The sequence below is a fragment of the Hylobates moloch genome, unplaced genomic scaffold (assembly GCF_009828535.3).
Source record: "Hylobates moloch isolate HMO894 unplaced genomic scaffold, HMol_V3 SCAFFOLD_4, whole genome shotgun sequence".
In the NCBI taxonomy this organism is placed as follows: Eukaryota; Metazoa; Chordata; class Mammalia; order Primates; family Hylobatidae; genus Hylobates; species Hylobates moloch.
Window position 1 is genome coordinate 3,055,201 of NW_026652279.1, and position 27,964 is coordinate 3,083,164.

General features: G+C 38.1%; 1 protein-coding gene across 6 annotated transcripts in view; it reads right to left on the reverse strand.

Annotated features, from left to right (window-relative positions):
* Nucleotides 1-27,964, reverse strand: part of FHIT (fragile histidine triad diadenosine triphosphatase) — a 1,522,387-nt gene that overhangs the window by 1,263,078 nt on the left and 231,345 nt on the right. The window lies entirely within an intron of this gene.

The window sequence follows — 27,964 nt, forward strand, 5'->3', positions numbered from 1 at the left end:
TTCCAAACAAATATGATACTAATTATTTGCTTTACCCTAAGACTCATTACAGGGTTCTTTCAAAAAACAATCTTCTTCAGTGCTTTTGAAATATGGTTCTATAATTATAAAAATTCATCTCGCATTCTATTTACAGGCTTTTCATTTTTTTTAGGTCTAAAATACAAATGTATTGCCTTGGTTCTGTAGCAGATTTTTGAGAGTAATCCCTTTTTAAGTGTCTTTATGTTTTCTAGTCCAACAAGGCAAAAAGGGAAAATAGAAAAGAAGGGAGAGAGAAAAAAGAGGAGGTGATGAAATGCCATCATGATATCAGAGAAGGAGGTGGATAATTTAAAGCAGCAAGGCCCTTTCAAATAGAAGATGGCTAAATTTTATCACTAATTCACAACAGGATTAGAACATGAATTAAATTTCATTTGAAAACAAAGATACCTATTGCTTTATATAGTCCCTGCCTTAACAGCAATACCAGCCTGATTTCTTTCACAGTTTTCTTTCTGAGACAAGAAATACCCTAATAAAACAAAGGGAAAAATGTATTTCCCAGTGTCTAATGATGTTTATAAGTCCTTTGACCTTTCCATGGACCTCAGTTTTCTTATCTGTAAAATAAGAAAGTTGATTTAAACCAGTTATTTGAGGAGCGGCAAGAGAGGGGGCAAGGAGGGCAGATGAGAAGAATCACAGGAAGGCATGAATATTTTGACAGAATACCCACACTCTGCAGACTTTCCAGATTCCTACTCAAGCTGCACCACTGTCCCTATAGATGCTGAGAACTCCAGCTGTGGGAATTTGTGTTCTCTCCTTGGTAGAGGACAAATGGCCAGAAACACCATGCATAACTTTAAAGATCCCTTCCAGCAATGAGACACCATGATTCTTCGGCTATGACTAGAAAACATATCGGTATTCGTGTATTTCTTCTCTCCTTTCCTTTGTCTCTGGCAAGCATCACTATTTGCTCCTTGCTGCCCAGAACAGTATGAGGTATATATGCCTGGGGTGTGAAAGGAGAGATGGAGGGAGGGACATATTCACAGCAACTATGATGCCTAAGAGCTACATTAATCTGTAGCTCTGTATTTTCATGACTTCACAACTCTCCAAGCTTAAAAATATATATACATACATCCGGCTGGGCGCAGTGGCTCATGCCTGGAATCCCAGCACTTTGGGAGGCCGAGACAGGCAGATCATGAGGTCAGGAGATCGAGACCATCCTGGCTAACATGGTGAAACCTCGTCTCTACAAAAAATACAAAAAAATTAGCCAGGCGTGGTGGTGGGCACCTGTAGTCCCAGCTACTCGGGAGGCCGAGGCAGGAGAATGGAGTGAACCCGGGAGGTGGAGCTTGCAGTGAGCCAAGATCGCGCCACTGCACTCCAGCCTGGGTGACAGAGCGAGACTCTGTCTCAAAAAATATATATATATAAAAATATATATACATCCTTATATATGTGTATATATGCATGAATATATGTGTGTATCTATACACACATCCCTATATATATCTACAAACACATCCATATATATATGTACACACACATCCATATATATTACATTTTAAAAGATCCTCTTTTCTGTCATCTTGAAGTCTGTTAAAAGGTATGCGTAAAAAGGAGCTAGAAAACAATGAGGTTACTAGATAAGGTACTTTTCCTAAATCAAAGAAGCTCCTGGACAAAACGGGGCCTGACTTGGTGGTCAGCTGTCAGAGTGAAACTTAATTTAACAGTAACAATAGACAAAGTATGTCAGACTAAGTGCTTCATCGACAATCTGAACAATTTTCAATAAAATGGCCTTGATGTCAGTTAAGGCAGACAACCCCAGGTAGAGAAAGACTAAGCGGGAAAAAACAATTAAGAAAACCTTCTGCAGATTCGAAGGGGGATTTTTTTTTATCCCTCTGACTAGCCTCTCTGTATGTAACTTTCAGTGGTTCTTGCCTTCAAGAGGTTTTCCCACCAGAATGAGGGGCTGAGGGAGATGTTTGTGTCCCTGGATCTAGTGACTTGTTTTCATGGTTCTGAAGCCCGCAGTCACTCCCATTTAGAGAATATTCTATATCCTTTTGGATTACGCTTGATCTCCTTTTATCTAATTAATTACATCTCAGGAACCAAGAAGTAATTACATTAAGAACTTGGAGGCATGCCTTCAGGAATGTCACTATGGCTTTCTGTTTGTTTGCTTTAAAGCAAATCAGCACTCTGGAACTCGGTTCAGATTAGCAATTTTATGCATTCGGCTGGATACAATGCAACTCCTGCTTATTAGAATAAGAAATCAGGTGAAGGACATAAAGGAATGCGGTTCAATCTCTCTCTCTTTTCCTTCCTTTCTATTCATCTTTAATATAGCAATTACAGGCCTCTGCGTCTGGGTTTAGCATAGTGACGGTAGGCAAATATGTACTTGTTTACTTGAGGGTCAAGTGGGATGAAAGGCAAGGAAAAAAAAGCCAGGACAGTCCAAGGACTGGCACATGTCAAAGCACAGAGGAACAATACAGATCTTCAGAGGAACTTTTTTCTTTTACTTCCTTTTTAAAAAACTTTGTCAGTGTAGTAAATGTTGAAGACTATTTGCTAAAGTGTTCAACAACATAACTACTCTGAGATTTCTCCTTCACTAGGCTACCCTCTTAGGCCTCTGTGAACATCTGTGCTATGTGTACAGGCCTTTTCCTAACAGGCCCAAAGAGGATGTGTTTTCATAAAAATTGTAAATACATTTAAGAAATTATCTGAAGCTCATAAGCCACCTGATTTCCTAGGCAAGGTCTCTCATCACATTAACCATAATTTACGTAATAAGCAGATGGGTAGAATAAAGCCAGACGGAGGAGAAGTGGAGGAAAAGGATGATGATGAGTGATGAAATGGAAATCACGTGATTAATGGAACATAGATTTCAAAAAGTAATAAAGAGTTTATCCCTAGGGTAGAAAACAGGGAACAACAAAAATAAGTACCACATTGTCAAAACAGTAAAATAAGAGCGTAGAACAAAGAAACAGAGCAAGACAAAGAAATGCTGGTTTTAGGATAGGCCTTATTTTAAAGACACAGGGGATTTTGGAACTTACCATTTTGCAGCTATTTGTTTAAACAAAAATAAATTTATGTTGCCTGGTGTCCTAAAAGTTACTTATGACAACGGGCATTAATAGATAAGAGCCTGCAGCTATCCAGGTACACCAACACCAGCTTTTGTGTTTGTTCAACATTTCTTTCTGTGGGAAGTCTAATTTGTAGCATAAGAGTTCACAAGAACCCTCAGCTCCATGGCTCCATCACTAATGAAACAAGTCCTGGATTTTCATAGCAACCATCAAGTATAAATTTGGCTCCCCAGAGCATGTGAACTTTATGTGTGAATTACCTATGTGTGTGCACAAACTAAAGGAAAATTCATGTGAAGCATACAGGCAATTTACAAACACTATCTATTCTAAAAGTCTCCACAGTAATAGGGACACAGACAGAAATAACAAAATGGGTGTTTATGTCCAGGTTTCTCCACAAAAGGTGACCTGTATACTTGCAAGGGCAAAATATCATAAAAACAACCCTAATGCAAGAGTAATAATGACAGCAACTAAAAATAAAATACAGAGGCTGGGCCTGGTGGCTCACACCTGTAATCCCAGCACTTTGGGAGGCCGAGGTGAGCAGATTGCCTGAGGTCAGGAGTTCAAGACCAGCCTGGCCAAAATGGTGAAATACCGTCTCTAATAAAAATACAAAAAAAATTAGCAAGGTATGCTGGCAGGTGCCTGTAATCCCAGCTACTTGGGAAGCTAAAGCAGGAGAATCACTTGAACCTGAGAAGTGGAGGTGCAGCGAGCTGAGATCGTGCCACTGCACTCCAGCCTGGGTGACAAGAGTGAAACTTCGTCTCAAAATAAACAAATAATAGAAATAAAATAGAAGATAATGACTGTGTGTGTGCATTTTCATTATTTTGAATGTTAGTGCTCAAAGGAAAGCAAATTTAGTTAGAAAACAAGCTGATAGAAAAACAGTTTCAGAGATTCTTAAGAGAACTTCAGGACACAATTAAGAACCATGAAGGCTGGTAACACAAGTTTTGAAAAAATGAGGCCTTATTTCAGAACAATTTTGTTTTTCCCATTTCTACGAATCCGATGTATCATTCACACAATTTGTATTCCCATTAGCCTTGATTAGGGATATATCTGTGCTCACATCAGACTCCCTGAATACAGGGACCAAAATTCATTCAATGCTGCCACTTGGGTGTCTAACATGCTGCAAAACTCTCTAGGAAAGATATAAATGAACAAATAAATGATATGCTGAGATAACATTGTGAAGAATTTGGCAATGAAGGGGAGCATTATCTTCTTCCATAAAAACATTGATTTATTCTTTAATATCGCTCAGAATCACAAGAAATAATCAGCTGATACAGAAATGGAACAGCTGCCTCACACAGAAGTGACTAAAGAGAAAAGAGTTCCACAAAATACTGGAAAAGATGGTAACAAATCAAATTTCAAAGTTGGGCAGCTCTACCAAAAAGAGAAAAAGAAGATATGAGAGGAGCCAACAGTGACAGCACTACTGAAATTCAACAATAGGACTTGAGGTCCAAGACAAACTAATAAAAATTAAAATAATGGCAATTACTCATTGAACATTTACCATGTGCCAGGTACTATATATGCATGATCTAATTTAATCTTCACAATAATCCATTTAGGTAAGTACTTTTATCATAGTTATTATACAGATAGTCAAACACGATGATAAAAAGTAAGCAACTTTCTCAAAGTCACCCACCTAGTAAGTGATGGAACCAGTACTTTAAAACATGTCTGTCTGACTCCTTAATCAATGCAACACTAAGATACATGTGATTAATCAAGGAAAAAGAAAGAGTTTTGATGTTTGTTTCTTTTTCCAATTTAGAAAAGATGAAGGAGAATTCTAGAACCTTCACTTCTGAGCAAATAGCAAACCAACTTGCTGTTGGGAATTTAAGTGTCATGCACATTACCATTTACATTAGTTTGAAAGAGAAGTAAATGTCCAACTTTTAGTTTCTCTAAACAGTTATTCTAGTTTTCCTAAGTTTGACCCCAAAAGGGATTTGACTGTGAAACAAAACTCTCCATAGTTCTCAGATATGGTTGGACAGTCAGATGCCCACAAGTAACAGCCTGTGTAGAACATCAATACAGTATATTACCCCAGCAAGGAAAGTTCAGAGGAAAGACTTTTAAGGCTACTGAGATAAAATGGAATAGAATCTTTCTGGTATATTTCTCTTTGCTATCAAACCAAATTAGAAAAGACTAATTTATACTAAATTATAAATCACAACATTTCTAATTTAATCACTGTCTGTTTTTTTAAATTTTTGTTCTTGTTTTAGTTTTGCATTTCTTTCACACATGGGATAGATACACATTCTCAGTTAAGCCTCTGTTGAAACTATTTCCATTGTCCCCTAGGTCCTCATTCTACTTTAATATGTCTATCTTCAGCAAAAAACAACTGATAAACCTGAAAGATAATAAACTGGACAGACTAGCACTGAGATTCTAAATGAGATAAACCGGCAGTCATCCTGACAGTAATGGAATAAATAAAGCATGAATAATTACATTAAAAGACAATTTCTGATTTAAAGTTTGCTTTTCCTGTTTTCACATAGTAGAAAAAATTAGGATCTCTGGCCTTCCTTAGGAGAAATCTTTCTTAAAAGGAATGCGTGCTTATTTTTAAATCTTTCATAACAACTGATATATCAGCAACAATGTACCCATATTTACCTCATATTTATATGTATATCTTCTCTATTATATGCAATATATTATACAATATATTAGGGATTAGTTCAAAGAGTTGAGAATGGTTATAAAGAATTATGTTAGTTGGGTTTAAAATGTATTTGGAAAGTTCCCAGTATAAAATGGTTGAGTTGTGTTATTGTCCTCTTGATGTCTTGAAGGTTGCAAGGTACTATTCTACGGCTGGTAGGGGCATGCAACAGGTGGGAGTAAGGAAGGAGAGAGCAAGCCAATAATAAGTTTTGAAAATAAGCCCAATCATTAAGTGTATGTTGAGTCTCTTCATCACCGTGAATAGGAAGTCTAATAGATTGCAATATGCAGAAACGGAGAAAATGCTGTTTTAGTGGCACCTAATGAGGTTCCAAAAAGGCAGTGACTTGTAGATTCTTTCACATTCATACTCTGCGTAATATAATGCTATATAGCACACTTAGCTCTCTTTATACCTCGGTGTTTTAATGCAGAGATTCTTTTCTCTACGGCTTTAAACATTACACAGGAAGCAGCTCCCATGAACTTCTTTCACATGCCTACTCAGAGATCTCTTTGAAAAGCTATGGTCATTTCTTGTTCTATTAAAGTCAGACTACCTAGTCTCCAGGCACAATGGTGAAAGGAATGTCAAGGTAACATCTTCATGTATTCATATGATTTTCTCTTTTTTTAATTATACTTTAAGTTCTGGGATACATGTATAGAATGTGCAGGTTTGTTACATAGGTATACACATGCCATGGTGGTTTGCTGCACCCATCAGCCTGTCATCTACATTAGGTATTTCTCCTAATGCTATCCCTCCCCTAGCCCCCCAAACCCTGACAGGCCCTTTGGGTATAACCCAGTAATGGGATGGCTGGGTCAAATGGTATTTCTTGTTCTAGATCTTTGAGGAATTGCCACACAGTCTTCCACAATGGTTGAACTAATTTACACTCCCACCAACAGTGTAAGAGCTTTCCTACTTCTCCACATCCTCTCCAGCACGTGTTGTTTCCTGACTTTTTAATGATCGCCATTGTAACTGGTGTGAGATGGTATCTCATTGTAGTTTTGATTTGCATTTCTCTAATGACCAGTGATGATGAGTTTTTCTTCATATTTTTGTTGGCCACATAAATGTCTTCTTTTGAGAACTGTTTGTTCATATCCTTTACCCACTTTTTATGGGGTTGTTTGTTTTTTTCTCATAAATTTGTTTAAGTTCTTTGTAGATTCTGGATCTTAGCACTTTGTCTGATGGATAGATTGCAAAAATTTTCTCCTATTCTGTAGGTTGCCCATTCACTCTGATTTCTTTTGAAGGAAGCACTAAATATGGAAAGGAAAAACTGGTATACCATCCACTGCAAAAACATAACAAATTATAAAGACCATCAACACTACGAAAAACCTGCATCAACTAACGGGCAAAATAACTAGCTAGCATCATAATGACAGGATCAAATTCACACATAACAATATTAACCTTAAATGTAAACAGGCTAAATGCCCCAATTGAAAGATGCAGACTGGCAAATCGGATAAAGAGTCATGACCTGCGGGTGTGCTGTATCGGTGTGCTGTATTCAGGAGACCCATCTTATGTGCAAAGACACACAAAGGCTCAAAATAAAGGGATGGTGGAATATTTACCAAGTAAATAGAAAGTAAAAAAAGCAGGAGTTGCAATACTAGTCTCTGATAAAACAGACTTTTAACCAACAAAGATCAAAAAAGACAACGTAGGGCATTACATAATGGTAAAGGGATCAATGCAACAAGAAGAGCTAACTATTCTAAATATATATGCACCCAATACAGGAGCATCCAGATTCATAAAGCAAATTCTTAGAGACCTACAAAGAAACTTAGACTCCCACACAATAATAGTGGGAGACTTTAACACTCCACTGTCAATGTTAGATCAACAAGAGAGAAAATTAAGAAGAATATTCAGGACTTGAACTCAGCTCTGGACCAAGCAGACCTAACAGACATCTACAGAACTCTCCACCGAAAATCAACAGAATATACATTCTTCTCAGCACTGCATTGCACTTATTCTAAAATTGACCACATAATTGGAAGTAAAACACTCCTCAGCAAATGAAAAAGAACAGAAATAATAACAAACAGTCTCTCAGACCAAAGTGCAATCAAATTAGAACTCAGGATTAAGAAACTCCCTAAAAACTGCACAACTACATGGAAACTGAACCATGGGCTCCTGAATGACTACTGAGTACATCATGAAATGAAGGCAGAAATAAGTAAGTTTTTTGAAACCAATAAGAATAAAGACACAACGTACCAGAATCTCTGGGACACAGCTAAAGCAGTATTTAGATGGAAATATATAGCACTAAATGCCCACAAGAGAAAGCAGGAAATATCTAAAATTGATACCCTAACATCACAATTAAGAGAACTAGAAAAGCAAGAGCAAACAAATTCAAAAGCTAGCAGAAGATAAGAAATAACTAAGATCAGGGCAGATTTGAAGCAGATAGAGACACGAAAAACCCTTAAAAAAATCAATGAATCCAGTAGCTGGGTTTTTGAATAGATTAACAAAATAGATAGACTGCTAGCCAGACTAATAAAGAAGAAAAGAGAAAAGAATCAAATAGACACAATAAAAAATGATAAAGGGGATATCACAACTGACCCCACAGAAATAAAAAGTACCATCAGAGAATACTATAAACACCTCTACACAAATAAACTAGAAAATCGAGAAGAAATGCATAAATTCCTGGACACATACACCCTCCTAAGACTAAACCAGGAAGAAGTCGAATCCCTGAAGAGACCAATAACAAGTTCTGTAACTGAGGCAGTAATTAATAGCCTACCAACTAAAAAAAGCCCAGGACCAGACGGACCCACAGACAAATTCTACCAGAGGTAAAAGAGGAGCTGGTACCATTCCTTCTGAAACTATTCCAAACAATAAATAGAAAAAGAGGGACTCCTCCCTGACTCATTTTATGAGTCCTGCATCATCCTGATACCAAAACCTGGCAGAGAAACAAAAAAAGAAAATTTCAGGCCAATATCCCTGATGAACATCAGTGAGAAAATCTTCAATAAAATACTGGCAAACTGAATACAGCAGCACATCAAAAAGCTTATCCACCACGATCAAGTTGGCTTCAACCCTGGGATGCAAGGATGGTTCAATATACACAAATCAATAAACGTAATCCCTCACATAAACAGAACTAATGACAAAAACCACATGATTAACTAGATGCAGAAAAGGCCTTCAATAAAATTCAACACTCCATCATGCTGAAAACACTCAATAAACTAGGTATTGATGGAACAGATCTCAAAATAATAAGAGCTATTTATGACAAACCCACAGCCAATATCACACCAAATGAGCAAAAGCTGGAGGCATTCCCTTTGAAAACCAGCACAAGACAAGGATGCCCTCTCTCACCACTCCTATTCAACATAGTGTTGGGAGTTCTGGCTGGGGCAATAAGGCAAGAGAAAGAAATAAAGCGTATTCAAATAGGAAGAGAGGAAGTCAAATTGTCTCTGTTTGCAGATGAAATGAGTGTATATTTAGAAAACCCTATCGTCTCTGCCCAAAATCTCCTTAAGCTGATAAGCAACTTCAGCAAAGTCTCAGGATACAAAATCAGTGTGCAAAAATCACAAGCATTCCTATACACCAATAATAGACAAACAGAGAGCCAAATTATGAGTGAACTCCCATTCACAATTGCTACAAACAGAATAAAATACCTAGGAATACAACTTACAAGGGATGTGAAGGACCTCTTCAAGCAGAATTACAAACCACTGCTCAAGGAAATAAGAGAGGACACAAAATAAATGGAAAAACATTCCACGCTCATGGATAGGAAGAATCAATATTGTGAAAATGGCCATACTGCCCAAAGTAATTTATAGATTCAATGCCATCCCCATCAAGCTACCATTGACTTTATTCAGAATTAGAAAAAACTACTTTAAACTTCAAACGAAACCAAAAAAGAGCTCATATAGCCAAGACAATCCTAAGCAAAAAGAAGGCATCACACTACCTGAGGCATCCCGCTACCTGATTTCAAACGATACTACAAGACTACAGTAACCAAAACAGCATGATACTGGTACCAAAACAGATATATAGACCAATGAAACAGAACAGAGGCCTCAGAAATAACACCAGACATCTACAACCAACTGATCTTTGACAAACCTGACAAAAACAAGCAATGGGGAAAGGAGTCCCTATTTAATAAATGGTGTTGGGAAAACTGGCTAGCCAAATGCAGAAAACTGAAATTGGATCCCTTCCTTACTCCTTATACAAAAATCAACTCAAGATAGATTGAAGACTTAAACATAAGACCTAAAACCATAAAAACCCTAGAAGAAAACCTAGGCAATACCATTCAGGACATAGGCACGGGCAAAGGCTTCATGACTAAAACACCAAAAGCAGCGGCAACAAAAGCCAAAATTGACAAATGGGATCTAATTAAATTATTCATATGATTTTCATGTTGGACAGTATTATAAAAGCCAATCAAGTTGGAGAAATAACACAGTATATTTTATAAAATGAAAATTTGTGATGCAAGCAGAAGAGATTCTGCTACACACGAGAGTTATATTCTTGTCACCCAAGGATATAACTTTGCATCTTTGCAAACAACCTACACAGAGTAACTCTTAAAAATCTGCTAGTGAGGGGGAAAAGGAGGGAGAAAGCAAAGCTTCAAAGGACTTTCTAAAGAAATTATAATACTAAGACTTTTACATGACATTCAACCCTGTTTTCCCCCCTTCTCCCCCAACAAAATAACCTAGCCAAACAATAGAGAGGCAAAGTTTAAATACAAACTTTCTTCCACTCAACACTAGAAAACTGATAAGATTAGGTCTTCAAAGAGGCTGAGCTAAGAATTCTCCTAAGCTTTAAATTTTCTGCAAAGGCTGAGTTTTATTTCTTAAGGGAAGAGCTTCTGTTTGGCTTTTCTTTTTCTTTTTAAGAAAAAAATTCTATATAATTATAGGTTTATGGTTACATTTGTATGTATGAGCAAAGTACAGGCAAAGAAAGAAAAACATTGTCAAGAAGCTGGTTATGACTAAGTATATAAAGATGGAACAGTCTAACAATGCCAGGTGAATAAATACTGTAACAAAACTGTAATTTAAATGAAGCTACCAAAATATTTCAAAAGAGAACGCCTTTTATGATTTTAAAGTTTATCTTCAAAATGAAATATGATCACAGCTATTAGCAATACACTGTAAAATAAAATATGCTAAACATCGCTTCTGTTAGTAACCACTAGTCTCTCAGGAAACATTCTTTATAGAGCAACTCTGATTAATGTACAAGTGACAGCTTTTTTTTTCTGAGCACTAACCTTACAGTATACCATTGTTTTCAAGATAGTGTTTATAAAAGCTGTAAAGATACGTTTTAGACATTACCTTGTCTATATCTATGAATTGTCAGCAAAGAATATCCCTTTTTCACCTTCTCTCCACTCTCCATTTCCCAGTTAGACAGTGTGTTTTCATCCCTATATAGCTTGGCTATCTTAAACAGAAAAATGAACAACATAGTCTTATGTGCAAAATCTGAAAACATTTCTTTCAGAGTAATATGACCTGTTAGACATCTGAAGATCAAGACAGGGATAAGGATTTATTAGGCCAAACCACACAGGACTTATGTGTTATGGGCTGTAGGACAGAGCTTATTAAATTATTTTACTGATCACACAACTGAATGTAAAAGGGGAAACGTTTCACTGATTGTGGTCAAATATGATTGTTGCTGCAGTAGATTAAAGGCCCCAAAAGTACCCTTAGGTCAGTGACCAAATGTCACTCTATATGATTTTGTTCTTCATGGGCAATGTCTCCAAAGTGCTAAATGTGTGAAACTCCAGCTTGAACCAAGGAATGAATTTTAGTTTGCTTTTACCCTTTGAATGGATAAGCACATTGAACGTGAAAATCTTATCTCTTCCTTATCAGCAAGGCACTAACAGAATTCAGATTTACAGATCAGACATAGAAATACGGAAAATGTTCTCAATGTTAGATCAAATACGGAATTATCCAATAAATAAATATTGAGTTTACAAATCATCTAAACTTTGACTCTCCTACTTCCCATCTACCAAGTAAGAATTGGAAGTTAAGCTCAAATTACTCAGGTAGTGCTTGTTAATCTATCTGGTGACTATCTTATGTGCGGGAAAAACTGGAATCACAGGAAAAGATTCTATGTAGCTTTTGTTACCGTAGTTCTAGCTCCTAAGTTTTACTTTCCAAATAGCTAAGGACTGCCATTCTCAAAAGAGTTACCCTTTCTAAATTCAGGAGATAACAATGGAAAGAAATAATTGTTAAATAAAAGTATATGTTAATGTTTACCCTATTATATATTATTTACATTTTATATGTTATATGCACAAAAATTTATTGGTACATATTTCTAAATGTTAAAAGCTTGGTTCTATCTAGGTGATAGGCTCATACATCATTTTTATCTTTACATCTATGCTTTTGTGCATTTTCTGCTGTTCTGCAGAAACAAGCATGAAATGATTTTATGCTCAGGGAGAAGAAAAAAGCTATCTCCCACCACTGCGCCCACTTCAAGAAGAAGAATGAAGAGTAAGAGATGAGAAATATGGTAAAGGAGTCAGCTTTGTACTCTCTGTCTGCCATTTTTTACTTCCTCTCATTTCTGCTTTCCTTAGCAGAAGCCAAGAGTGTTTGGGGGCCCTAGGTCTGAGGCCAGCTCCACCTCTGACCAGTGTACCTCCAATTCTCTCCGAGCCTTGGTTTCCTCTTCTGTAGAATGACAGTAATAATGGTACTCACAAGAAGTCAGGAAGAAACAGGATAATGCATGTAAAGCTCTGAGCATGGGGCCTGGCTCAAAGAGAATACCCAGCAACATTGCTGCACTTTTTTTTGCCAGCCTTACCTGATCATAGAAATCTTAAGATTTATAAAATACTTTAAAGCAAGCTTGTCCAACCTGCAGCCCACAGGCTGCACACAGCCCAGGACAGCTTAGAATGCAGCCCGACATAAAATCCTAAACTCTCTTAAAACATTATGAGACTTTTTTTGCAACTTTTTTTTAAGCTCATCAGTTGCTGTTAGTATATTTTATATGTGGCCCAAGGCAATTCTTCTTCCAACGTGGCCCAGGGAAGCCAAAAGATTGGATGCCGCTGCTAAAGCTTACAATGAGCTTAACAAACAGTAATTTAATTTTTAAACTGGTAGTAAAAGGCAGAGCTAGAATTCAAACCTCACCTTCCCACATCCCAGCTCTGATAACCAAACACCACTTTTGAGCTGGATTGAAACAGTTGCCTACTGCAGCTGCCTCCCGGAGGCTTACCTGCAATTGCTGAATCTCAGAAACTTTGCATACCAGCTGTTAAACACAGACATTATTTTAAATTATTATAGAATTATATAAATTAAAATATAAAAGTTACAATTAAATAAAAATATTTTAAAGAAATAAATATATGAAGCTCATCATGTCCTTATACTTTTTTCTTTTTTTTGAGACAGAGTCTGGCTCTGTTGCCCAGGCTACAGTGCAGTGGCACAATCTTGGCTCACTGCAACCTCTGCCTCCTGTGTTCAAGCGATTCTCTCACCTCAGCCTTCCAAGTAGCTGGGATTACAGGCGCCTGCCACCATGCCTGGCAAATTTTTGTAGTTTTAGTAGAGACAGGGTTTTGCCATGTTGGCCAGGCTAGTCTTGAACTCCTGACCTCAGGTGATCCACCCACCTCGGCCTCCCAAAGTGCTGGGATTACAGGCGTGTGCCAGCGCACCCGGCCCTTATACTTTTATTATCTATACTCTTTAAGGTTATTTGCACCTATTGTATTTGTAGAGTGGAAACACTACATAATAGAGTGCTACATGTATCTCTTCCCAATTCACTTTCAGTAAATTCACATTGGTAGCTTGAAATCAGCCAAATTGGCAAATGCCACAAATCAAGACTCAATATCATTTCGTTGACTTGAGAGTGATGGAGAATATGCAGATTAACTTAAAGTGTGCCATGTCTGTGGCTGTTATATTCTGAATAACACACACACACAAATGGAGAACCCATTCTTCCAGTATTATAAACTATAATACAATATGTATGACAGAAAGATGCTTGTTCATCAGTTGCAAACATAGACTGGCTATGGATATAAGAGTTTGGCAAAAATCAGCCAAAGCAGTGTGTGAGAATCTACTGGCTATCCAGGATTTACAATCAAGAATAGTGATTATTTTATTCATATTTATAAATTGTATGTTACATGTCCTTTATATCAGTAAAATAATAAACACACATGCAAGCATGCACATTAGTGCATGCATGCACACACATACACACATTTTTCCTTGAGAGCCAGCTGTTAAACATTTACCAGCATACCACTAAATTGACCATTATTTAAATAACAGGAGAAAAGTTAAACTAAGAGGAACCTAGAAGCTCTTAAGCAGAGCCCTAGGCTCATCTTCAAATCACTAAGGTTGGGTTATAAATGGTTTTAGCTTCTAGGTGAGGCTACCAAATTAGATCATTGTATTTAAATATACTATGTTGGCCATTCCTATCCTGCACAATGATGAAATAGGCTCATAGCTTCAAGTTCCACCATTATTACAGAAAAATGTATTCTACGGAAACGCAACTTAGGGAAAGTCAAGATAGCTTTCTACAATTCACAAAAACTATGGAGATATACAGAGAAGTAAGATATGGCTCCTTCCTGCCTCCAAGACAGTTGAGCAGGGAGGACAAACACATAAACCTATAATATAAAAGGCACAGCACTGATAGATACGACGTGCTATGGGATGACAAGGGAGAGATCCCATGAGTTTACACTTCAGGTCCTGGTTAATGGCAGCAGCCTCACCTGCCTCAAAAGAAGCAAGGGTGAGGAGGCAGGTTCCAGGGAGAAGGAGAAATCTATAAAGTATGGCATAATAGGAAGAAGGATTCTAGAATCAGGCAGCCTGTGCTCAAACCCAGACTCCTTCACTAACTGTGTGAACACAGCCAAGTTACTTGGCCTCTCTAAGCCTCTGCTTCTTAATCTAAAAAAGGAGAATAGTAACTCCTGACCCCAGAGCACTGTAGCGAGGATCAAATAAGACAACATCCATGAAACACTTAGCCTAGTGCCCCATAATTCAAAAGTGCTCACTCAATGAACATTACCTACTACTGTGATGGTTGTTGATAGCCTTGAGAGTTGAAATGGCTGACTTTGGGGACTAGGAGGGTGCAGGAACTAGACAGAGGGATTCCAGGCAGAAGGAAGAAAATAAGCCCCCCCAAAACAAACAAACAAACAAAAAACAGAGAGAACATACAGGGGCCCACTTAGTAGTCCTGAGGTAGTAGAATATTCCTGGAGGTCTAGGTCAGGCACAGCTACAACAAATAAAGACAGAGGCTAGACGCAGGCTCTTCCAGACTGGTTCAAATATACACCCAGTCCTCATGCTCTTCTGAGAAAAACAAAACAAAATCAGGCTTTTAAGATGATACCCTTTTTCTCCTGACAGGTACTGTAAATTGTGTCTCTGATATATTGTGAAGAGCCTATAAGGGAATGATAAATCAGGCAATATTACATATATTCATCAGTACCTTAATTGTTGTTAAATACTAACAACACCTAAAATTGATCTGCACCAAGATTTACCGCTCTGACAAAAATTCACCTGGAAAAGAGCACATGATAATTAAGAAGAACAACCAAGGGTTTGTAGCAATCTAAGGCATATGAACAAGATTTAAACCCCTCCCCGAGGGAATAGCTAGGTGATGTTTATTCTGTAGATGAACAATGTGATTATAACAATGGAAGATTGATGAGATTTTTTTACTGTGGGAATCTGATTCAGCCGGCTAGCTCAGATAATAGAAGGATGCAAAACTAAGCCATCCAGTACCACTTAAAAATTCTTTGTGAGGGACACATCTTCAGTGACCTGAAAAAAATGGATTGCAAGTCAGGTAGGCACATTAGGCAGATACAAACTGTCATACAAAAAAACAGCATTTAACAAAAAGTTTCTAAATGCACCACAACTGAGTTCAGCCGAATTAGGGAGAAAAGGTAGGAAGAGAATTACATTCTTATCAGAAGCAAAGGAATTTTTTTTTCTTTTGGTGGTCTTTTGGGCCTACCAACTGTTATTTGAGTCTAACAGGTTATTGTTAGTAATCCCTCTTGTCCAGGAAAAGAGGAACCGCTTGGTCTATTTTAATAAACACACAAACTAAAAGCAAGGCAATATTAGTCTTCCAGAGCCTTGCTGTGAAAAATGTAAAGAGCTATCACCTGGGAGCTTGTTAGAACCTCAGGCTCTTGGGCTCCACCCTAGACTTGAATCACAGTCTACATTTTTGTTTGTTTGTTGGTTTGAGACAGGGTCTTGCTCTGTGGCCCAGGCTGGGGTGCAGTGGTACTATCTCAGCTAACTGCAACCTCTGCGTCCCAGACTCAGGTGATCCTCCCATCTCAGCCTCCCGATTAGCTAGGACTACAGGCATGTACCACCACGCCTAGCTAATTTTTCAATTTTTAGTAGAGACAGGGTTTCTTCATGTTGCCTAGGCTGGTCTTGAACTCCTGGGCTCAAGCCATCCACCCACCTCAGCCTCCCAAATTGCTGGGATTACAGGCGTTAGCCACCGTGCCTGGCCAGAATCTGCATTTTTAACAAGAACCCCAGGTAATTCCTTTAAAGTATTGGAAGCAATGCTCTAAAGAGACATTAATTCATTTATTCAATAAGTTTTCAAGACCTGCAGTGTCATTTATGGTATGTAGCCACTAGCCACGTGTGACTATTAACATTTCAGTTAGTTAAAATTAAATAAAATTAAAATTCACGGATTTATTTGCACTAACCACATTTAAGTTCTCAATTAGCACATGTGGCTAATGTCTGCCATATACATTTTAATCATCACAGAAACTTCTATTGGACACATCACTGAACAAAGAGGACAAAGATCTTTGTACTCACAAAGTTTAAATTCTAGTGGTGGGAAAGCAGATACAATAAACATAAGTGACTCAGTTAAATGGTATATTGGATGGACAGTTCAAGGCTAAGGACAAAAAGAGAAAAACAAAGCAGCCTTGGAGGGATCAGGAGGATGGAGAGACAGGAATTTTAAATATGGCAGGTCTGGTAGTTTCATTGAAAATGTTACATTAAAGGAGAGGCAGGCTGTGAGCTGCCCGGGCTGGGGGGCGAGAAGGGGGGCACTTTCAAAGGGTAAAGCCTGTGGAAAAGCCCTAGGGTAGGTCTGTTTGCATAACAGCAAGGGTCCCATGTGGCTGGAGGAGAGTAACGGGAGAAGGTGAGTAAAATGGTAGGAGAACAGAGGAGTATGGATCCTGGGTATGGAAAGGGCTTCCTTATCCATTGTCAAAGATTTGAGCACTTACATGAAATGAAATAAGGGGCCCTTGTAGTGTTTTGAGCAGACAAGTAGCATGCTTCAACCTGATCTCAAAAGCTATTCTTGTTCAGCAAAAAACAACTATAAGTAAAAGTTATTATTATTATTTTTTAATTCAAGGTCATATTCAGATGTAGAAAGATACTATCTGCAGTGGCAAAATGACTGTTTACAAGTTTTGGTAACCACGAGAAGCTTGTTAATGATACACAAACAAGTTATTAAAATTTATCACTGTAAAATTCAGATACTTTTTCAAAGTCCTCCATGAATATGCAGAGTCACAAGGTCTTACAGGGTACCACCCAGAACCAGGAGCCATCTTTGCTATAAAGCTTTTCAGCAAATCCTGAGGAATGCAAAATCAGAGTTGCCCAATTGCCCAAAAGGTGGAGCTCTGCCTGAGTGTCTCAACCTGAAAATTTGTTGATTACTTTGTTACTAGTATATATAGAGAGAAAGAGATGAAAATCTGTTAAATAGTTTCCATTTTTTCTTTTTTACCCCACCTCATGTAAATTGAATTCATCTACGCTAACATCCCAGTTAAATTTCAAAGCTTTGGGAATCAAGGTATGGATTTTTATTTATTTTTCAAAGTTCAGTTCCCAGAAACAATGACACATTTTACCCACAAGTGAGAATGTTGTTATCTTGTAGGTAATCCAGCTACTGTTCTATGAACTATAGGTCACTGTAGCCTGTCTACAAAATGCCATCATCAGCCTCAAGGCCTCTGTTCACTAAGACAGCCACATGAAAGTTATACTAAACAGGCAACCCTAAAATGACTGAGTGCCATCGCCTGAGATTTATTCCCTGAGGACCACCACCAACAACCATGATCCAGCCAGAATTCTGGCAGGAAAATAAAGTAAGTTCACCTTCTGCAAGTTAAATCAAATGAACAATAAATCAAGGCATGTTGGGTCATTGGGAACTAACTGCTCAGGTGCTCATGGCAGGAGAGTGAATCAAGTGGCATCATTTTAAAGCATCTGGGCATAGCATTTTTGAGCTACAGAACATAAGAGGAGATTTTAGCAACCAAATTATTACCAACGTCAGTGATTGGAGTCCAGAACTGGAGCTGCTTTGATAGTTCATTCATGTATTCCTTCATTCATTCAACAAATATGTGTCGAGGAACTCCTATAGGTAAATAATATTCTGTCTGCTGAAAATACAGAATTTATATACAGTGAACTTGTCCACATGAAACTTAAAGTTTCAGTTTTAACCTCCTCATGGCTCCCTCTTGGAGCCAGGAACCTTCCAGAGCTAGGAGACCTCAAGAGGTCTTTTATGGATGGGAAGGATTCCGAGACTGTTTTAGAGTGATAAGAAACAAGGTGTACTACCAGAAGGTGAATCTTCACAGGGTAAGAGGTGTATGTAAGCAGTAAGTTTTATATTCTCTATCCTGAAGCCAGAGCACCTAAGAGCTTCTTTCATTTCCCTCATCCACCCACAGAAGTCACCTCTAAGAACTGAAGCATTCTTCATCCCACCTCATTTCTGGCACAGCAAAACCAGAAGGAGCAGGGAAAACACATTCCCAGAGGCGAGACATATTAAGATACTGGAGGTAAGCAAAGGGGCTAATAGACCTAAACAATCAGCTTTGGGGAAGAGAAGATCCTCTCTGTTGCAAACAAAGCTAAAAGGAACAGTCTAGAACAGAGCTTACAAGCCAAAGACAGTATATTAGCCAGGCTTCTCCAGAGAAGCAGAACCAATGGGATAAATGTAGATATACAGAAAGAGATTTATTGTGAGGGATTGGCCCATGCCATTATGGAGGCTGAGAAGACCCACTATCTGCCATCTGCAAGCTGGAGGCCCAGGAAAGCAGGAGGTATATATAGTTCCAGTCCAAGCCCAGGGGCCTGTGAACCAGGAGAGTCAATAGTGTAAGTTCCTTTGGATCAAAGGCCCAAGATCCAGGAGCTCTGATATCAGAGAACAGAAGAAGATGGATATACCTTCTCAAACAGAGACAGCGAATTTGCCATTTCTGCACGTTTTGTTCTATTCACGTCCTCAAGAGATTGGGTGATGCTCAGTCACCTTGCTGAGGGTGACTTTTACTTAGTCTGCTGATTCACATGCTAATCTCTTCCAGAAACACCCTCGCAGACACACCCAGGAGTAATGAGCATATCTCTTAGCCCACTCAAGTTGACACAAAACCATCACTTGTGTCCTGCCACATATTTTTGTTAACAAAGCTTTACTGGAACACAGCCAGTTATTTGTTTACATATTGTCTATGGCTGCTTTTGATATAAATTCTACTATCCAATATAGTAGCCACTGGCCACATAAAATGTGCCTTGTCCAAATTCAGACATGGTGTAAGTGTAAAATACACACCAGACCTCAAAGACTGAGTAAGAAAAAAAACTGTAAAATACCTCATCAATAATTTTTTATATTGGTTACAGGGTGAAAACTAATATTTTTAATATTTTTGGCTAAGTGAAATATATTATTAGAATTAATCTCATCTGTTTCTTTTTACTCCTTGTAATATGGCTACTAGAAAATGTAAAATTACATATGGGGCTTACATCTGTGGTTCACAGTATATTTCTATTTGACAGCCTGGCACAGAAGGAAAGACTCCAGTATGTATATAGACCTTGGAGACAAGTTGAATAGAAAAACTCTGTTCTTACTCTACCTTCCACTTTATGTCTGTTTTTAATACTCCAACCCCAGGTCTTTCTTTTAATAATTATCCCAAATTAACAAACACACAAATCTGAAATTCTTACAGGTCACTATTGCTGAAAATTCAACAGAAGAAAATATGTGTATATCAGAATTTCACACAAAAATGGGTCAGTGGCTGGGCTGCAGAGTGGACATTTGCTGCCTACCAACATTCTTTCTATTATAGCAAGACTCTAAGCAAACTCCACAAGGGAGACACTCTGAACTTTCATGATCTACATAGATGTTCAACAAAGGTACCAAGTCATTTAATGAAGAAACAATAATCTCTTCAGCAAATTGTACTGGAACAACTGAATAACCACACATGCCAAGAATAAAGCTGGACCCCTTCCTCACACCATATATAAAAATTAACCCAAAATGGAGCAATGATCTAAATATAAGTGCTAAACTGTAAAACTCTTTGAAGAAAGCATAGGGGTAAAATCATTACCCTCACATTTGGCAATGAATTCTTATATATGACACCGAAAGCACAAGCAACAAAAGAAAAAATAGATAAGTGGTACCTCATCAAAATTAGAAACCTTGGTACATCAAAGACATTATCAAAAAAATGAAAAGACAATCTACAGAGTGAGATAACATATTTGTAAATCATATATTTGACAAGGGTCTAGTATCCAGAATATACAGTATAAGAAATTCTTACAACTCAATAACAATAAAAACTGAAAAAAAACCAACAAAAAAACCATGTAAGGGGTAGAGGACTCAAACAGACATTTCTCTAGAAAAAATATGCAAATAGCCAATAAGCACCTGAAAAGATGCTCATCATTAGTCATTAGGGAAATGCAAATGAAAACCACAATGACATGCTACTTCGCACCTAATAGGATGGCTATTATTTTCTTTAATGGAAAATAACAAATGTTGGTAAAGATATAGAGAAATTGGAGCTCTCCAACAATGCTGGTGGGAATATATAGTGACTTAGCCACTGTGGAAAACAGTTTGGCAGTTTCTCAAAAATTTAGATATGGAATTACCACGTACCCCAGAAATCTCACTGGTAGGTATATATCCAAAAGGATTGAAAACAGGTTCTAAAACAGGTACCTGTGCATACATGTTCATAGCAGCACTATTCACAATAGCCAAAAGGTGGAAACAGCCCACTTGTCCATCAACACCCATCAATGAATCAAAGGATAAGCAAATTGTAATATATCCATACAATGCAATATTATTCAGCCCTAAGAAAGGAATAAACTTCTGATACATCCTATAACCTGGGTGAACCTTGAAAACATGCCAAGGGAAAGAAACAAGACACAAAGGATCATATATTGTATCATTCCATTTACATAAAATATCCAGAATAGGTAAATCCACATAGAATACAGATTGGTGGCTGACAAGGGTTTGGGGAAATGAGGAGAAAGTGCACTGAAACGAGGAGTTTTATTTTAGAGGGATGGAAATGTTTTGGAACTGGATAGAGATGGTGGTTGCACAGCACTGTCAGTGAGTTAAATGCCACTGGATGCTCACTTTAAAATGGATTTTATGTTATATGACTCTTACCTTAATAAATTTTTAAATCAGATATTTTTTGCATTTCACACGTCACAATTCTGATCTTTTAAATGTAAAATACATTTTACATTACTTAACTATTTCTAGTCCTCACCTCTCCTCCAAAAAAATTACATTACAATTGACACTAGATTTTGTTAAACTACCCAAAATTTACTTTGCATATATCCCTCTTGTGCACAAGTTAGTCAGAATTAGTTTCCGTTGCTTGCAATCACATAACTTTAATTGATATGGTACCTTAATATGTCAGTCAGGAAACCTGGGGTCTAATTCTAGTCCTGCATCTAATTAGCTGGTAATCTCGGGAGAAATTATTTAAATTAGCTTGGCTTTAGCTTTCTCTTATGTAAATTGAAAGGATTAGACTAAATTATTCCTGAGGGTTTAAAATTCCATAAATGACATAAAATAACATCTCTTTTTTAAATATTATCCAAGAAGAAGTAATTGTCAGATAATGATGGTGTGACATTTTTTCCAGTAAAAAGTAAATTTGGAAGGTAGGCCCTGCTTTTACTCTAGCTAAGTCCCTCCACCTCACTCTTCTGGCTCCTCAGTAATGTTTAGCACGCATATTCCAATAGATAAATTCCCTCAAAGGTGTTCAGTTTCATTTCACTGATGTGAAAGGGCAAATCAAATGAAATGCTTAGAGACAATGCTCAAAATTTAAAGCTGTATCTAAGTTTCCCAACTCGATTAGGCCATTCTTACATTGCTATAAAGAACTACCTGAGACTGGGTAATTTATAAAGAGGTTTAATTGGCTCACAGTTCTGGATGCTGTACAAGCATGGCACTGGCATCTGCTCGGCTTCTGGGGAGGCCTCAGGGAGCTTTGACTCGTGGCAGAAGGCGAAATAGTAGCAGGCACTTCACATGGGGAAAGCAGGGGCAGAACAGAGTGTGGTAGGTTCCACACACCTTTGAACAACCAGATCTCCAAAACTCACTCACTATTGTGGGGACAGCACCAAGGGACTGATGCTAAGCTATTCATGGAGGGATCAGCCCTCCATGATCTAATCACCCCCCACCAGGTCCCACCTCCAACACTGGGGATTACAATTCAACATGAGATTTGAGGAGATAAAACATCCAAACTATATCACTAACCAAGTGTTCAGATTGTAGTATAGAAACTATCCAAGGGCACTTCAAAAGTTCCTCATCATTCAAGGGGCTGAACAATAATTTGACCCAAAACCTTGGCATTCTGCTTTTACTAGACTAGGCTGGTATTGTAATGACCTTTCCTTTTGAAAAACAATAATGGTTTCTATCTGTTGTCTTGTAAAGATGAGTTTTATATTATTAAGAATAATAAAGAAAAGATTAAAAAATGTTTTAAGCATTTCATCCAGAAGCTACACAGCATTATGTTGGGGAAGTTTGAGGAGTTTATTAGGTCAATCTAGGCTCTAATATACTCAGATTATTGATTTAAACCGGTAAGCACAATAAATCACTCTGGTCATGGAGGTGGCACCAGCTGAAAGTGAGAACACAGATCAATTACCCGAGAGTTCTGGGCTGTCTCACTGACTTGCCATTAAAAAATTACCTTCTTGGTTTCACCTCAAAGATCAGTCTGCTTTTGTTTTTTTTTTTTTTTTTTTGAGATGGAGTCTCGCTCTTTCGTCCAGGCCGGACTGCAGTGGCACTATTTCCGCTCACTGCAAGCTCCGCCTCCTGAGTTCACGCCATTCTCCTGCCTCAGCCTCCCCAGTACTTGGGACTACAGGCGCCCGCCACCGCACCTGGATAATTTTTTATATTTTTAGTAGAGACGGGGTTTCACCGTGTTAGCCAGGATGGTCTCGATCTCCTGACCTCGTGATCTGCCCGCCTCGGCCTCCCAAAGTGCTCGGATTACAGGTGTGAGCCACCGTGCCCGGCCCAGTCTGCTTTTTTTATGCAAACTTTGACCACTTAGAGAAGCGCTACAAGACTGGAGTGGTTATGCTCGGCTCTGGTGTCAGAGTGCTTGGATTCTAGCCTAAAATCCACCCAGGGAGTGTCGCTTAACCTTATTATCTCTCCGTTTCCTCAACTGTAAAGCAAGAAAAATAATAGTGTTTCCCAAAGCCTGGCACATATACCACTGGGAGTATACCAGATGATATTAGATGGTATATGAGTGGTTTTCTTTTTCTGTTAACAATTATGTGTTTAATTCCCAGCATATTAAAATATATATAATCAGCACATCAAATGCTATGGTTTGAATGTGTCAAAATCCATGTGTTGGAAACTAAATTCCCAATGCAACAGAGGAGGGTCCTTTAAGGGGCAATTAGGTCACGAGGGCTCTGGCCTCATGAATTAATTAATTATGTCATCAGAAAAGTGGGTTAGTTATCACCAGAATGGACTCCTGATAAAACGAATGAGTTAGGCCTTCTTCCCTCACTCACCGTGCACGTCTTTTACCCTTCTGCCATTGGATGACTCATCAAGTAGGCCTTTGCCAAATACAGACCCTTGATCTTAGATGTCCCAGCCTCTAGGAGCATGAGACAAATACATTTCTATTCATTTCAGGCATTCTATTATAGCAGCACAAAAGGGACTAAAACACCACACTAACTAAAATTATTGCGTAGGACAAATCTAAGTCAAGGAAAAGAAAAAGTGCACTCCAAATAGTCCTAGTCAGTCAGGGAAAGTTCTTTACAGAAAAAGTCTAGTTGACGAATGGAAAATAATTGACAGAATTAGAAATCATGATTTTTGCAATTATTTAATGACATAATTGATTTAAGTAACAATCATCAATTGAAGAAACAATTACATGAAAAATTAATATGGAACTTTAAAATGGAATAGTCAGGCTGTTACCTGCCAAAACCAATGATGAATTTCAGCTTCAATAAAACAGATTCTGAATAGTGGATGCTTCCTAATAAACGTAGTAAAGACACCCTCTGCAAAGCATTCTTGCCAAAAACATTTATGTTAAATCAAATTTAGAGACAGCGTCCCTTAAAAAAAAATAAGAGTGGTGAAGGAACACATTAAATAAGAGCATATGAAACCAGAATGTGTGACTTCCTACAGAAAAAAAGATCCTGCTTCTATAACAAGTCTACAGTGGGAATGGAGGCAGGATTTCTCTAGGTTAAGAGACTTAAGGGACATATGTAATATAATGTTTGAATTTGTTTGAATATGAAAATAAGGAAAAACAGTAAATGACATTTTCAAGTCAGTTGGGGAAGTTTCAACGTACAGCTGGATTAGATAATACCAAATAATTACTGTTTATATTGCCTGATATAATAATGGCATTGTGCTTAAGTACAAAAATGCCCATATTTGTTACAGCTGCATTCTGAAGTACATCAGAGTAAAGTGAAGTGATGTCTGCAATTTGCTTTAAAATACTTCAGAAGAGAAAAAGAAAGGAGGGGAGGGAAAAAGACAATATGAAGAAAATGTAGTAAAAATCTTGATGATTATTGAATCTAGGTATACAACCTGCTTCATAATTTGCAGGACCCAGAGCAAAATAAAAATGCAGGGGCTCTTATAACTGCTTAAGAATTTCAAAACAGTGACAGAAGAACCAAATAACCACATTAAACCAAATGTGGGCCTTCATAAGCCATGGGCTCTGAACAACTCTCAGGCTGCATGCACATGAAGCCTGCTCTATGTGTTAGATAATATGGAAATTAATTGCACTATTCACTCTACTTGGTGCATATTTGGAAAACTTCCATAAAAATTTAAAGGGGATCACTTAAAAATATATATATATATATAAAGTAAAGATTATATGGGGAAATAGCAAAAATCAGGAAGGCTACAACTGGCCGCAATTTCCAAGACACTGATGTAATCATGAAAGACACTCAGTGTGGTGCCTGACACACAGCAAATGCTCGGGTTAGCTCCTACTACTGCTGCTACCACCAGCACTACCATTTTTACAAAGACTACCCTTGTATCTAGTAAGAAACACGAACGTTTTATAGAAAGATTACTATAACAACCTTTTACAGAAAGATTACTTTAGACGTCGTGAAATCCTTACTGGGAGATCTACTTATATACAGAAACTCTTACAATTCTTACCAATATTTCTGATTGTATTTTGCTCCCTTGTGCCCTATATTCTTTAAAACTTGCGAGGGATTTCCATCAATGACAGACTGGATAAAGAAAATGTGGCACATATACACCATGGAATACTATGCAGCCATAAAAAAGGATGAGTTCATGTCCTTTGCAGGGACATGGATGAAGCTGGAAACCATCATTCTCAGCAAACTAACACAAGAACAGAAAACCAAACACCACGTGTTCTCACTCATAAGTGGGAGTTAAACAATGAGAACACATGGACACAGGGAGGGGAACATCACATACCGGGGCCTGTTGGGGGGTAGGAGTCTAGGGGAGGGATAGCATTAGGAGAAATACCTAATGTAGATGACGGGTTGATGGGTGTAGCACCCACCATGGCACGTGTATACCTATGTAACAAATCTGCACATTCTGCACACATATCCTGGAACTTAAAGTATAAAACAAACAAACAAACAAACAAACAAAAACTTGAAAGGGATATCAACTGTGGGCCACAGTAGCACTTAGAACAGAATATTATTACTAACTTGAAGATTCTTCTGAAAGCCAGGCCCCTCTTTGTAATTCAAGTGACATCACTTATGGTAGCAAAGAAAGAGCATCAGAATGAAACAAGTCCTTGTGGGTCTGAATCATGGTGAATAATACTGTGGTTTTTCTTGAATGAGAAAGGGCATTTGCAAACCTCAAAGAGGTTTAACGAAACCTTACTCTCCCCTTTAAATGTCCAAATTAGGCTTCTTTGGAATAAAGTCTTCTCAAAAGAAAGCAAATGTAAAAGTTAGATTATTGTATATGGCCTAAAACATTTGCTGAATCACAATAAACACATACCAGCATCTACTATAGCCTGTTACCTAAATCAAGTTTCACAGACCCAGAGAATTCCTCCGCCTTATTTTGTTTTTTAAACATTGGATTGAAAGTACTCTTGAGGATCAGCACGATCAGTGCCAACCTTATTTTGCACAAAGAGCAATTTAGGAAAAATGGGTAAGGTGATAGGCCACCAATTTATTTGTCTATCCAGAATGATAATGGTTTTATTAAATCCCTTAAAGAAAGATGAATTTTTATAAGCTAGACTATCTAATTTATTAAATAGCACATCAATCTGAATATGTCACTGCTTTTTTAAAACACTCTAATGTTAATATTTTGGCATGCTTGAGTTGAGGCAACACAGAGTTTTCTAATCGTTAATCTTTAACTTGATGAAGGGATCTACACAGAATGAAGCAGACTACACATGGCCCAAGGGTAGTGGAGATGTGTGTGGTATCTGTTGCTTCTATTAAACATTTGCACATGAAGCATGGGTATATGCTAGCAGAAGAACAGTTTCAGACATCCCATCCCTATTCAGTTATCCTTCAAATCATATGGCAACAACACAATAAGAGCCACTTATACCTTACTCCCCCTGATGGAAAACCTTTGCCTCTTCAGAGAGCCCATAACCAGCTGAGGGCCCAGGCCTGACTGGCAACCCCTCAGGGAGGGAGCATGTCCATAAATCAGCAATATAGCAGAGATGGGGCTTCCTATCCTTGGCAGCCATTTTCCCTGCCTCCCCTTCCTCCCCTAGGACATCCCCTCTCTGCCCTGGTATGTATCTTGGACACTGGATGTCTCAACTCAGTTCAGAACTTACTAAAACAAGGTTCAATAACCTCATATTAAAATTTTCAAGACTGGCTGGGCGCGGTGGCTCACGCCTGTAATCCCAGCTCTTTAGGAGGCTAAGGCAGGCGTATCACGAGGTCAACAGATCGACACCATCCTGGCCAACATGCTGAAACCCCGCCTCTACTAAAAATACAAAAATTAGCGAGGTGTGGTTGCATGCCTCTAGTCCCAGCTACTCAGGAGGTTGAGGCAGGACAATCACTTGAACCTGGCAGGCAGAGGTTGCAGTGAGCTGAGATCATGCCACTGCACTCCAGCCTGGCGACAGAGCCAGGCTCCGTCTGAAAAAAAAAAAAAAATTACAAGACTACCCAGAATCCACACCTCCTAAGAAATGGAGATCAAGTCTGTGCGAGTCATCATTCTTCTAGGGTCTCTTGATTTATCTATCAATTAGCAACACTATTTGACCTTCTACCTATGTGTGATCATGGATATTAATCAGCCCTTCTTTTTATTGATATAATTCCTACTTTTTCAGAAACCTGACAAACTCACAATTGCTGATATCTACCCTCGCCTCCTGACAAAGATAGAAATGCCCATCTATAATTTATAGACA